This window comes from Oncorhynchus keta, chromosome 28 (assembly GCF_023373465.1).
Source record: "Oncorhynchus keta strain PuntledgeMale-10-30-2019 chromosome 28, Oket_V2, whole genome shotgun sequence".
Classification (NCBI taxonomy): Eukaryota; Metazoa; Chordata; class Actinopteri; order Salmoniformes; family Salmonidae; genus Oncorhynchus; species Oncorhynchus keta.
Window position 1 is genome coordinate 80,506,723 of NC_068448.1, and position 14,995 is coordinate 80,521,717.

Sequence of the window (14,995 nt, forward strand, 5' to 3'; positions counted from 1 at the left end):
AAAGGCACTGACGGTATACCTCAAAACTGAACGCACGTACCACCACATTTAATCAGGGCAACTGGCAATATGGCCGAATAAAAACAGTGTAGTTACTCCATCCGCAAGACAATCAAACAGGCAAAGTATCAGTATAGAGACAAAGTGGAGTCGCAATTCAACGGCTCAGACACAAGAGGTATGTGGCAGGGTCTACAGTCAATCACGGATTACAAAAAGAAAACCAGCCCCGTCACGGACCAGGATGTCTTGCTCCCAGGCAGACTAACTAACTTATTTGCCCGCTTTGAGGACAATACAGCGCCACTGACACGGCCCGCTACCAAAGACTGTGGATTCTCCTTCTCCGTGGCCAACCCTCGCAAGGCTGCAGGCCCAGACGTCATCCCCAGCCGCGCCCTCAGAGCATGCGCAGACCAGCTGGCTGGTGTGTTTACGGACATATTCAATCAATCCTTATACCAGTCTGCTGTTTCCACATGCTTCAAGAGGGCCACCATTGTCCCTGTTCCCAAGAAAGCTAAGGTAACTGAGCTAAACGACTACCGCCCCGTAGCACTCACTTCCGTCATCATGAAGTGCTTTGAGAGACTAGTCAAGGACAATATCACCTCCCCCCTACCTGATACCCTGACCCACTCCAATTTGCTTTACCGCCCCAATAGGTCCACAGACGAGGCAATTGCATCCACACTGCCCTAACCCATCTGGACAAGAGGAATACATATGTGAGAATGCTGTTCATCGACTACAGCTCAGCATTTAACACCATAATACCCTCCAAACTCATCATCAAGCTCGAGACCCTGGGTCTCGACCCCGCCCTGTGCAACTGGGTACTGGACTTCCTGACGGGCCGCCCCCCAGGTGGTGAGGGTAGGTAACAACATCTCCACCCCGCTGATCCTCAACACTGGGGCCCCACAAGGGTGTGTTCTGAGCCCTCTCCTGTACTCCCTGTTCACCCACGACTGCGTGGCCATGCACGCCTCCAACTCAATCATCAAGTTTGTGGACGACACTACAGTGGTGGGCTTGATTACCAACAACGACAAGACGGCCTACAGGGAGGAGGTGAGGGCCCTCGGAGTGTGGTGTCAGGAAAATAACCTCTCACTCAACGTCAACAAAACTAAGGAGATGATTGTGGACTTCAGGAAACAGCAGAGGGAGCACCCCCCTGTCCACATCAACGTGACAGTAGTGGAGAAGGTGTAAAGTTCCTCGGCGTACACATCACGGACAAACTGAATATGTCCACCCACACAGACAGCGTGGTGAAGAAGGTGCAGCAGCGCCTCTTCAATCTCAGGAGGCTGAAGAAATTTGGCTTGTCACCAAAAGTACTCACAAACTTCTACAGATGCACAATCGAGAGCATCCTGGCGGGCTGTATCACCGCCTGGTACGGCAACTGCTCCGCCCACAACCATAAGGCTCTCCAGAGGTTAGTGAGGTCTGTACAACGCATCACCGGGGACAAATTACCTGCCCTCCAGGACACCGACACCACCCGTTGTTACAGGAAGGCCATAAAGATCATCAAGGACATCAACCACCCGAACCACTGCCTGTTCACCCCGCTATCATCCAGAAGGCGAGGTCAGTACAGGTGCATCAAAGCTGGGACCAAGAGACTGAAAAACAGCTTCTATCTCAAGGCCATCAGACTGTTAAACAGCCACCACTAACATTGAGTGGCTGCTGCCAACATACTGACTCAACTCCAGCCACTTTAATTATGGAAATTGATGTAAAAAATGTATCAATAGCCACTTTAAACAATGTAACTTAATATAACGTTTTCTTACCCTACATTACTCATGTTTTTATATACTGTACTCCATATCATCTACTGCATCTTGCCATCTTTATGTAATACATGTATCACTAGGCACTCTAAACTATGCCACTTAATATAATGTTTACATACTCATCTCGATACCATCTATTGTATCTTGCCTATGCCGTTCTGTACCATCACTCATTCATGTATCTTTATATGTACAGATATACACATTCTTTATCCCTTTACACTTGTGTGTATAAGGTAGTAGTTTTGGAATTGTTAGCTAGATTACTTGTTGGTTATTACTGCATTGTCGGAACTAGAAGCACAAGCATTTCGCTACACTTGCATTAACATCTGCTAACCATGTGTATGTGACAAATAAAATTAGATTTGATTTGAAATGACATGTCAACCTTTTTTGAGGAACAATGGGAAAGTAATTCTGCTTTGAAAATGGAAGCCTGGAAGCTCACTTTTGAGAAAATTGCTCTTGAATGTTTTGGGACTGGAGAGCTCTTCTTTGTCTACACCCACCAAGCATCAATCACACCCTCTTAAGCTTTAGCCCCACCCATGTCTTTCAGGGTTGATCCGAGCGTTCTGTCCCAACAACAGCTATCAAGCACCCAAGCTAACTGGCTAACGTTGGCTATCTTGCTAACTACGTCTAGACACAAATGAGAGAACAGCTCACTATGACCATTTTTACTCACCCTAGCAGAGCTAGTTACGCTGTTTTCATGTTATCCAGAGTGTGGTGACTGTAACTGTGCTGGTGGCAACAATCGAATTAAGCTTTTTTTGTCAACATTGACTTACACCGGCCGTATTCAAGTGTTCGTAAATTCGTCAGTTATTCTGCACTCTCAGACAAGAGTAGTCTGAAATCGGGAGTAGATAGCAAGAGAGAATTTACCAGCTATCAACAGTTGTCGCAGTGACATTATATTGAAATAGTTACTTGCGTAGTGAAGTCTTTTGTTAAGACATGTAGCTAGCTAGCTAAACAATTAACTATAATTCCAACTCATAACTGTCACGCCTTGGTCATTGTATTTTGTGTTTTTGTTATATGTTTGGGTAGGCCAGGGTGTGACATGGGTTTATGTTGTTTTCGTATTGGGGTTTGTATTATTTGGGATCGCGGCTGATTAGGGGTGTGGTATAGGCTTGGCTGCCTGAGGCGATTCTCAATCAGAGTCAGGTGATCCTTGTTGTCTCTGATTGGGAACCGTATTTAGGGAGCCATAGTTTCGCTTTGTATTTCGTGGGTGATTGTTCCTGTGTCTGTGTTGTGGTCACCAGATAGGCTGTAATAGTTTTACGTTCCGTTTTGTTGTTTTTTTGTATTTAGTATCAGTTATTTCATGTACCGCGTTTCTTTCATTAAAGTCACGAGTAACCAACACGCTGCATTTCGGTCCGACTCTCTTTCTTCAACAGACGAACGTCGTTACAGAATCACCCACCACTCACGGACCGAGCAGTGTGTAAACTGGCAGCGACAGCGACAGCTTCAGCAGCGAAAGGAGGACGTTATGGACGGTAGAGGGATGGAGTATACGACGTGGGAAGAAATCAACAGGTGGGCGGCCGACCCAGAGAGTGCAGGCGCCCGCCTGGGATTCGCTGCAGCAATGCGAAGAGGGCTATAGGCGAATGGAGTCAATAAAAAGAGAAGGCGGCGCAGAGCGAAAACCGAAAGTCACCCCAAAAAAATTCAGGAGAGCCAACTCTCCTTGTTCATCGTGAGGAGCCAAGGAGGAGACCTGAACCAGACCCAGTGTTAGAGGTGAGCGAAGCAGAGACTGTGAAGGAGTTAATGGGGAAAATGGAGTGGAGAGTAATGAGGGAGTTGCTAGCTTGGTGCTATAGATACAATATTCGTCCGACGGATCGTGTCGGGGATTTGATAGCACCTGAGTTAGCGCTCTATACTCAACCTGAGGTGCGTGTTAGTCGGCTGGTGAAGTTGGTGCCAGCCTCACGCACCAGGCCTCCTGTGCACATCCCTAGCCTTGCACGTCCTGTGCCTACACTGCTCTCAAGATCTCCAGTACGCCTTCACGGTCTAGCCCATCCTGTGCCACCTCCACACTCCAGTCCTCCGGTGGCAGCTCCCCGCACCAGGCTTCCTGTGCGTGTCCTCGATCCAGTACCACCAGTTCCAGCACCACGCACCAGGCCTTCAGTGCGCCTCGCCTGTTCAGCGCAGCCAGCGCTTTTCTCCTCTCCTGCGCTGTCGGAGTCTCCCGCCTGTTTAGCGCAGCCAGAGCCCGTCTCCTCTCCTGCGCTGCCGGAGTCTCCAGTCTGCCCAGCGTCGCAAGTCTGCCCAGCGTCGCCAGTCTGCCAGGATCCACCAGAAGTGCCAGTCAGCCAGGATCTGCCAGTCTGCAGAGAGCTGTCAGCCTGCATGGAGCAGTCAGAGCTGTCAGTCTGCATGAAGCAGCCAGAGCTGTCAGTCTGCATGAAGCAGCCAGAGCTATCAGTCTGTAAGAAGCAGCCAGAGCTGTCAGTCTGCATAGAGCAGCTAGATCCGCCAGTCAGCCATGATCTTCTCGATCTGCCAGACAACCAGCCTCTTCCAGATCTGCCAGACAACCAGTCTCTTCCAGATCTGCCAGACAACCAGTCTCTTCCAGATCTGCCAGACAACCAGTCTCTTCCAGATCTGCCAGTCAACCAGTCTCTTCCAGATCTGCCAGTCAACCAGAATCTTCCAGATCTGCTAGTCAACCTGAATCTTCCAGTTCCGCCAGCCAGCCAGGATTTGCCGGAGCCTACTACCTGCCTCAGCTTCATCTCAGTACTGGGCTTCATCTCAGTACTGGGCTTCCTCTCAGTACTGGGCTTCCTCTCAGTACTGGGCTTCCCCTCAGTCCCGGGCTGCCCCTCAGTCCCGGGCTGCCTCAGTCCCGAGCTGCCCCTCTGTCCCAAGCTGCCCCTCTGTCCCGAGCTGCCCCTCTGTCCCGAGCTGCCCCTCAGTCCAGTGGGGATCTGGGTGAGGACTATTAGGCCTTGGTCGGCGGAGAGGGTGGATTATCCCAGGACGCGAAGGGGAGGAACAAGGACATTAATGGAGTGGGGTCCACGTCCCGAGCCGGAACCGCCACCATGGACAGACGCCCACCCGGACCCTCTCTATGCTTTTGAGGTACGTCCGGGAGTCCGCACCTTAGGGGGGGTGGGGGTTCTGTCACGCCTTGGTCATTGTATTTTGTGTTTTTGTTATATGTTTGGGTAGGCCAGGGTGTGACATGGGTTTATATGTTGTTTTTCGTATTGGGGTTTGTAGTATTTGGGATCGCGGCTAATTAGGGGTGTTGTATAGGCTTGGCTGCCTGAGGCGATTCTCAATCAGAGTCAGGTGATCCTCGTTGTCTCTGATTGGGAACCGTATTTAGGGAGCCATAGTTTCGCTTTGTATTTCGTGGGTGATTGTTCCTGTCTCTGTGTTGTGGTCACCAGATAGGCTGTAATAGTTTTACGTTCCGTTTTGTTGTTTTTTTGTATTTAGTATCAGTTATTTAATGTTTCTTTCATTAAAGTCATGAGTAACCAACACGCTGCATTTCGGTCCGACTCTCTTTCTTCAACAGACGAACGTTGTTACAGAATCACCCACCACTCACGAACCGAGCAGTGTGTAAACTGGCAGCGACAGCGACAGCTTCAGCAGCGAAAGGAGGACGTTATGGACGGTAGAGGCATGGAGTATGCATTTCGGTCCGACTCTCTTTCTTCAACAGACGAACGTCGTTACAATAACGTTACTACCCTGCATGAATATGCAGGTAGCTAACCAACCAGGTTCAGTGGTAGCTAGCTACCATTAGGCTATAGCTAGCTACCATTAGGATATAGCTAGCTAACATTAGGATATAACTAGCTAACATTAGGCTATAGCTAGCTAACATTAGGCTATAGCTAGCTAACATTAGTCTATAACTAGCTAACATTAGGCTATAGCTAGCTAACATTAGGCTATAGCTAGCTAACATTAGTCTATAACTAGCTAACATTAGGCTATAGCTAGCTAACATTAGGCTATAGCTAGCTAACATTAGGCTATAGCTAGCTAACATTAGTCTATAACTAGCTAACATTAGGCTATAGCTAGCTAACATTAGGCTATAGCTAGCTAACATTAGTCTATAACTAGCTAACATTAGGCTATAGCTAGCTAACATTAGGCTATAGCTAGCTAACATTAGGCTATAACTAGCAATGCAAATGGTTCTGAGATATGAATAATATTACTACACAGATCATACACGTAACGTTAGCTAGCTAGCGAATAGTACACTTGAAATGAAATTACTTTCTGACAAAAATGTAAATTTTCTGTAACGACAGAGACGCTGCAGATGAGAAGCAGGTTCGGAGATTTGAACATTTAATGAGGAAACAGACAGGTAACAAGACAGGAACAGAGTCAAGCACAAAGACAAACGACAATACATGCCACAGTGGGGAACTGACAAATATAGGGGAGGTAATAAACAGGTGATTGAGTCCAGATGAGTCCAATTATTTTAAATGCAGGTGACTGGGGAAGACGGGTGTGTGTAATGCTGGTGGCAGGAGTGCGTAATGCTGGGGAGCGTGGCGCCTTCAAGCACCAGGGAGGGGGAGCAGGCGCAGGCGCAGACAATTTTCTATATTTTCCCAGTTGGAGCTCGTTTTATCTGAGTTCCCAGTTGTCTTGAACTCAATTAATTGGGGTGGTGGCACCGGGATCCTCATCTCTCCCAAGTGGTCTTTCTCTCTTTCTCCCCTTACCCATCTGTCTATTGCCTCCTTTGAATTCCATGCTGTCACAGTTACCAGCCCTTTCAAGCTTAACATCCTTATCATTTATCGCCCTCCAGGTTCCTCGGAGAGTTCATCAATGAGCTTGATGCCTTGATAAGCTCCTTTCCTGAGGACGGCTCACCTCTCACAGTTCTGGGCGACTTTAACCTCCCCACGTCTACCTTTGACTCATTCCTCTCTGCCTCCTTCTTTCCACTCCTCTCCTCTTTTGACCTCACCCTCTCACCTTCCCCCTACTCACAAGGCAGGCAATACGCTTGACCTCATCTTTACTAGATGCTGTTCTTCCACTAACCTCATTGCAACTCCCCTCCAAGTCTCCGACCACTACCTTGTATCCTTTTCCCTCTCGCTCTCATCCAACACTTCCCACACTGCCCCTACTCGGATGGTATCGCGCCGTCCCAACCTTCGCTCTCTCTCCCCCGCTACTCTCTCCTCTTCCATCCTAGCTCAAACTTTCTCCAACCTATCTCCTGATTCTGCCTCCTCAACCCTCCTCTCCTCCCTTACTGCATCCTTTGACTCCCTATGTCCCCTATCCTCCAGGCCGGCTCGGTCCTCCCCTCCCGCTCCGTGGCTCGACGACTCATTGCGAGCTCACAGAACAGGGCTCCGGGCAGCCGAGCGGAAATGGAGGAAAACTCGCCTCCCTGCGGACCTGGCATCCTTTCACTCCCTCCTCTCTACATTTTCCTCCTCTGTCTCTGCTGCTAAAGCCACTTTCTACCATTCTAAATTCCAAGCATCTGCCTCTAACCCTAGGAAGCTCTTTGCCACCTTCTCCTCCCTCCTGAATCCTCCCCCCTCCCTCCTCCCTCTCTGCAGATGACTTCGTCAACCATTTTGAAAAGAAGGTCGATGACATCCGATCCTCGTTTGCTAAGTCAAACGACACCGCTGGTTCTGCTCACACTGCCCTACCCTATGCTCTGACCTCTTTCTCCCCTCTCTCTCCAGATGAAATCTTGCGTCTTGTGACGGCCGGCCGCCCAACAACCTGCCCGCTTGACCCTATCCCCTCCTCTCTTCTCCAGACCATTTCCGGAGACCTTCTCCCTTACCTCACCTCGCTCATCAACTCATCCCTGACCGCTGGCTACGTCCCTCCCGTCTTCAAGAGAGCGAGAGTTGCACCCCTTCTGAAAAAACCTACACTCGATCCCTCCGATGTCAACAACTACAGACCAGTATCCCTTCTCTCTTTTCTCTCCAAAACTCTTGAGCGTGCCGTCCTTGGCCAGCTCTACCGCTATCTCTCTCAGAATGACCTTCTTGATCCAAATCAGTCAGGTTTCAAGACTAGTCATTCAACTGAGACTGCTCTTCTCTGTATCACGGAGGCGCTCCGCACTGCTAAAGCTAACTCTCTCTCCTCTGCTCTCATCCTTCTAGACCTATCGGCTGCCTTCGATACTGTGAACCATCAGATCCTCCTCTCCACCCTCTCCGAGTTGGGCATCTCCGGCGCGGCCCACGCTTGGATTGCGTCCTACCTGACAGGTCGCTCCTACCAGGTGGCGTGGCGAGAATCTGTCTCCTCACCACGCGCTCTCACCACTGGTGTCCCCCAGGGCTCTGTTCTAGGCCCTCTCTTATTCTCGCTATACACCAAGTCACTTGGCTCTGTCATAACCTCACATGGTCTCTCCTATCATTGCTATGCAGACGACACACAATTAATCTTCTCCTTTCCCCCTTCTGATGACCAGGTGGCGAATCGCATCTCTGCATGTCTGGCAGACATATCAGTGTGGATGACGGATCACCACCTCAAGCTGAACCTCAGCAAGACGGAGCTCCTCTTCCTCCCGGGGAAGGACTGCCCGTTCCATGATCTCGCCATCACGGTTGACAACTCCATTGTGTCCTACTCCCAGAGCGCTAAGAACCTTGGCGTGATCCTGGACAACACCCTGACGTTCTCAACTAACATCAAGGCGGTGTCCCGTTCCTGTAGGTTCATGCTCTACAACATCCGCAGAGTACGACCCTGCCTCACACAGGAAGCGGCGCAGGTCCTAATCCAGGCACTTGTCATCTCCCGTCTTGATTACTGCAACTCGCTGTTGGCTGGGCTCCCTGCCTGTGCCATTAAACCCCTACAACTCATCCAGAACGCCGCAGCCCGTCTGGTGTTCAACCTTCCCAAGTTCTCTCACGTCACCCCGCTCCTCCGCTCTCTCCACTGGCTTCCAGTTGAAGCTCGCATCCGCTACAAGACCATGGTGCTCGCCTACGGAGCTGTGAGGGGAACGGCACCTCAGTACCTCCAGGCTCTGATCAGGCCCTACACCCAAACAAGGGCACTGCGTTCATCCACCTCTGGCCTGCTCGCCTCCCTACCACTGAGGAAGTACAGTTCCCGCTCAGCCCAGTCAAAACTGTTCGCTGCTCTGGCCCCCAATGGTGGAACAAACTCCCTCACGACGCCAGGACAGCGGAGTCAATCACCACCTTCCGGAGACACCTGAAACCCCACCTCTTCAAGGAATACCTAGGATAGGGTAAGTAAGGGTAAGTAATCCTTCTCACCCCCCTTCTCCCCCAACAAGATTTAGATGCAAGTGGCTGTTCCACTGGTTGTCATAAGGTGTATGCACCAATTTGTAAGTCGCTCTGGATAAGAGCGTCTGCTAAATGACTTAAATGTAATGTAATGTAATTATTTTCTGGCCGATGGCATTACCGCCTTTTTCGTGATATCCAATTGGTAGTTAGGATCTTGTCTCATCGCTGCAATTCCCCTTTGGACTCGGTGAAGGTTGCATTGCTTCTTGACACACTGCTCGGTTAACCCGGAAGCCAGACGCACTAATGTGTCGGGGGAAACACTGTCGAACTGATGACTGAAGTTCACCGACCGGCCACAAGGAGTCGCTAGAGCACGATGAGACAAGGACATTCCGGCCGGCCAAACCCTCCCCTAACCCGGACGACGTCCATGGGTCTCCCAGTCACGGCCGGCCAAACCCTCCCCTAACCCGGACGACGTCCCATTGGTCTCCCAGTCAAGGCCAGACGTGACACCGTCTGGGATCAAACCCGATTTGCAACTCGTTGTGTTTATGTTCAATGGCCGACGAGTGTCGACACGTTTTATCTATCGTTTCTCTTCATATGACAAGGATTGAAAAGGATTTGCCAGTAGATTGCCGACTTAATGCATTGACGACGACTGCTTGACTAGCTTGCTAGCTAGGATTTTGAAAAGTATGCTGTTGACATGATAAGTCCAATCAAAGCTAAGGTAGATATAATGGGATTTGACGTCATTTTATCTGTAGCCAATGACCTTGAGCCTTCTTGGATGGGCACTTGTAATGTAAGTCTATGGCAGCACCCGAGGCGCTTGACTTTTCTTTCCTTTTCTCGCTCTACCGTTACATTTTACGGGGACGCAGTGTCCCCATGAGTGACAGAACACTGAGCCAATCACGGCACAACTAGAGAAGGTTACCAACACCTACGCTCCGTATTTTCCGCTGGCTGCCCCACCTCTACAGAGATCACTGAGCTGGGCTGAAACACCTGCATTTTGGAGCGGCCCCACCTCTACAGAGATCACTGAGCTGGGCTGAAACACCTGCATTTTGGAGCTGCCCCACCTCTACAGAGATCACTGAGCTGGGCTGAAACACCTGCATTTTGGAGCTGCCCCACCTCTACAGAGATCACTGAGCTGGGCTGAAACACCTGCATTTTGGAGCTGCCCCACCTCTACAGAGATCACTGAGCTGGGCTGAAACACCTGCATTTTGGAGCTGCCCCACCTCTACAGAGATCACTGAGCTGGGCTGAAACACCTGCATTTTGGAGCTGCCCCACCTCTACAGAGATCACTGAGCTGGGCTGAAACACCTGCATTTTGGAGCTGCCCCACCTCTACAGAGATCACTGAGCTGGGCTGAAACACCTGCATTTTGGAGCTGCCCCACCTCTACAGAGATCACTGAGCTGGGCTGAAACACCTGCATTTTGGAGCTGCCCCACCTCTACAGAGATCACTGAGCTGGGCTGAAACACCTGCATTTTGGAGTTGCCCCACCTCTACAGAGATCACTGAGCTGGGCTGAAACACCTGCATTTGGAGCTGCCCCACCTCTACAGAGATCACTGAGCTGGGCTGAAACACCTGCATTTGGAGCTGCCCCACCTCTACAGAGATCACTGAGCTGGGCTGAAACACCTGCATTTTGGAGTTGCCCCACCTCTACAGAGATCACTGAGCTGGGCTGAAACACCTGCATTTGGAGCTGCCCCACCTCTACAGAGATCACTGAGCTGGGCTGAAACACCTGCATTTTGGAGTTGCCCCACCTCTACAGAGATCACTGAGCTAGGCTGAAACACCTGCATTTTGGAGCTGCCCCACCTCTACAGAGATCACTGAGTTAGGCTGAAAACACCTGCATTTTGGAGCTGCCCCACCTTTACAGAGATCACTGAGCTGGGCTGAAACACCTGCATTTTGGAGCTGCCCCACCTCTACAGAGATCACTGAGCTGGGCTGAAACACCTGCATTTTGGAGCTGCCCCACCTCTACAGAGATCACTGAGCTGGGCTGAAACACCTGCATTTTGGAGCTGCCCCACCTCTACAGAGATCACTGAGCTAGGCTGAAACACCTGCATTTTGGAGCTGCCCCACCTCTACAGAGATCACTGAGCTAGGCTGAAACACCTGCATTTTGGAGCTGCCCCACCTCTACAGAGATCACTGAGCTGGGCTGAAACACCTGCATTTTGGAGCTGCCCCACCTCTACAGAGATCACTGAGCTAGGCTGAAACACCTGCATTTTGGAGCTGCCCCACCTCTACAGAGATCACTGAGCTGGGCTGAAACACCTGCATTTTGGAGCTGCCCCACCTCTACAGAGATCACTGAACTGGGCTGAAACACCTGCATTTTGGAGCTGCCCCACCTCTACAGAGATCACTGAGCTGGGCTGAAACACCTGCATTTTGGAGCTGCCTTACTCAAGAAAACAAAAATAGAGACGGTGTTTGTATGCGGCTTTATTGACTCAATTATATATATATTTTTATACATTGTTTGCAAACTGATATTTTACACGTATTAATGCCAAAATAACATGCAAAACACTGACCCACCTGCCCTGAATGAAGCGTGGCCACTGCTTGCAACTGTGATATATAGGCCTAATGCCGAGACAATAAGGGGACACAGTGGCAGAATACATTTACTTACCCTACTTGTAGAGAAACACCAATGCCATCCTCCTCTCTTTCATGCTGACGAAACAGTCCATCACTCAGTCATACAGTACACACTTGTATTTTTTGATGTACGAGGCTACCTGGATAAAATGCTTGCTCGCAAGTCTAACTTGCATTCATGTGCAAAGTTAGCTAGTTACCATTAGCCTTCAACATCTAGCTACACATTGAACTTCCATTCATGGGCAGAGTTAGCTAGTTATCATTAGCCTTCTACATCTAGCTACATATTGAACTTCCATTCATGAGCAGAGTTAGCTAGTTATCATTAGCCTTCTACATCTAGCTACATATTGAACTTCCATTCATGGGCAGGGTTAGCTAGTTATCATTAGCCTTCTACATCTAGCTACATATTGAACTAACATCCTCTCAACCAAGCCCTCTCAACCCAGCCCTCTCAACCCAGCCTTCTCAACCAAGCCCTCTCGACCAAGCCCTCTCAACCAAGCCCTCTCGACCAAGCCCTCTCGACCAAGCCCTCTCGACCAAGCCCTCTCGACCAAGCCCTCTCGACCAAACCATTTCGACCAAGCCCTCTCGACCAAGCCCTCTCGACCAAGCCCTCTCAACCAAGCCCTCTCAACCAAGCCCTCTCAACCAAGCCCTCTCAACCAAGCCCTCTCAACCAAGCCCTCTCAACCAAGCCCTCTCAACCAAGCCCTCTCAACCAAGCCCTCTCAACCAAGCCCTCTCAACCAAGCCCTCTCAACCCAGCCCTCTCAACCAAGCCCTCTCAACCAAACCATCTCAACCAAGCATTCTCAACCAAGCCGTCTCAACCAAACCGTCTCAACCAAACCATCTCAACCAAGCCTTCTCAACCAAGCCCTCTCAACCAAGCCCTCTCAACCCAGCCCTCTCAACCAAGCCCTCTCAACCAAGCCCTCTCAACCAAACCCTCTCAACCAAGCCCTCTCAACCAAGCCCTCTCAACCAAGCCCTCTCAACCAAGCCCTCTCAACCAAGCCCTCTCAACCAAGCCCTCTCAACCAAACCCTCTCAACCAAGCCCTCTCAACCAAACCCTCTCAACCAAGCCTTCTCAACCAAGCCGTCTCAACCAAGCCCTCTCAACCAAGTCGTCTCAACCAAGCCGTCTCAACCAAGCCCTCTCAACCAAGCCGTCTCAACCCAGCCCTCTCAACCCAGCCCTCTCAACCAAGCCCTCTCAACCAAGCCCTCTCAACCAAACAATCTCAACCAAGCCCTCTCAACCAAGCCCTCTCAACCAAGCCCTCTCAACCAAGCCCTCTCAACGAAGCCCTCTCAACCAAGCCCTCTCAACCAAGCCGTCTCAACCAAGCCGTCTCAACCAAACCCTCTCAACCAAGCCATCTCAACCAAGCCTTCTCAACCAAGCCCTCTCAACCAAGCCCTCTCAACCAAACCCTCTCAACCAAGCCTTCTCAACCAAGCCGTCTCAACCAAGCCCTCTCAACCAAGCCGTCTCAACCAAGCCCTCTCAACCCAGCCGTCTCAACCCAGCCCTCTCAACCCAGCCCTCTCAACCAAGCCCTCTCAACCAAGCCCTCTCAACCAAACCATCTCAACCAAGCCCTCTCAACCAAGCCCTCTCAACCAAGCCCTCTCAACCAAGCCCTCTCAACCAAGCCTTCTCAACCAAGCCTTCTCAACCAAGCCCTCTCAACCAAGCCCTCTCAACCAAGCCCTCTCAACCAAGCCTTCTCAACCAAGACTTCTCAACCAAGCCCTCTCAACCAATCCCTCTCAACCAAGCCCTCTTAACCAAGCCCTCTCAACCAAGCCCTCTCAACCAAGCCGTCTCAACCAAGCCATCTCAACCAAACCCTCTCAACCAAGCCCTCTCAACCAAGCCCTCTCAACCAAGCCCTCTCAACCAAGCCCTCTCAACCAAACCCTCTCAACCAAGCCCTCTCAACCAAACCGTCTCAACCAAGCCTTCTCAACCAAGCCGTCTCAACCAAGCCCTCTCAACCAAGCCGTCTCAACCAAGCCGTCTCAAGCAAGCCCTCTCAACCAAGCCGTCTCAACCCAGCCCTCTCAACCAAGCCCTCTCAACCAAGCCCTCTCAACCAAGCCCTCTCAACCAAGCCCTCTCAACCAAACCATCTCAACCAAGCCCTCTCAACCAAGCCCTCTCAACCAAGCCCTCTCAACCAAGCCCTCTCAACCAAGCCCTCTCAACCAAGCCCTCTCAACCAAGCCCTCTCAACCAAGCCCTCTCAACCAAGCCCTCTCAACCAAGCCCTCTCAACCAAGCCCTCTCAACCAAGCCCTCTCAACCAAGCCCTCTCAACCAAGCCCTCTCAACCAAGCCCTCTCAACCAAGCCCTCTCAACCAAGCCCTCTCAACCAAGCCCTCTCAACCAAGCCCTCTCAACCAAGCCCTCTCAACCAAGCCCTCTCAACCAAGCCCTCTCAACCAAGCCGTCTCAACCAAGCCGTCTCAACCAAACCCTCTCAACCAAGCCATCTCAACCAAGCCATCTCAACCAAGCCCTCTCAACCAAGCCCTCTCAACCAAGCCATCTCAACCAAGCTGTCTCAACCAAGCCCTCTCAACCAAGCCATCTCAACCAAGCCATCTCAACCAAGCCCTCTCAACCAAACCGTCTCAACCAAGCTGTCTCAACCAAGCCCTCTCAACCAAGCCATCTCAACCAAGCCATCTCAACCAAGCCCTCTCAACCAAACCGTCTCAACCAAGCCCTCTCAACCAAACCATCTCAACCAAGCCGTCTCAACCAAGCCCTCTCAACCAAGCCCTCTCAAACCAAGCCTTCTCAACCAAGCCCTCTCAACCAAGCCCTCTCAACCAAGCCCTCTCAACCAAGCCCTCTCAACCAAGCCTTCTCAACCAAGCCCTCTCAACCAAGCCCTCTCAACCAAGCCCTCTCAACCGACCCCTCTCAACCAAGCTCTCTCAACCAAGCCCTCCCCTCTCATCCAATTCCTCCCCTCTCAACCAAGCCCTCCCCTCTCAACCAAGCCCCCTCTCAACCAAGCCCTCCCCTCTCATCCAAGCCCTCCTCTCAACCAAGCCCACCCCTCTCAACCAAGCCCACCCCTCTCAACCAAGCCCTCCCCTCAACCAAGCCCTCCCCTCTCATCCAAGCCCTCCCCTCTCAACCAAGCCCTCCCCTCTCAACCAAGCCCTTCCCT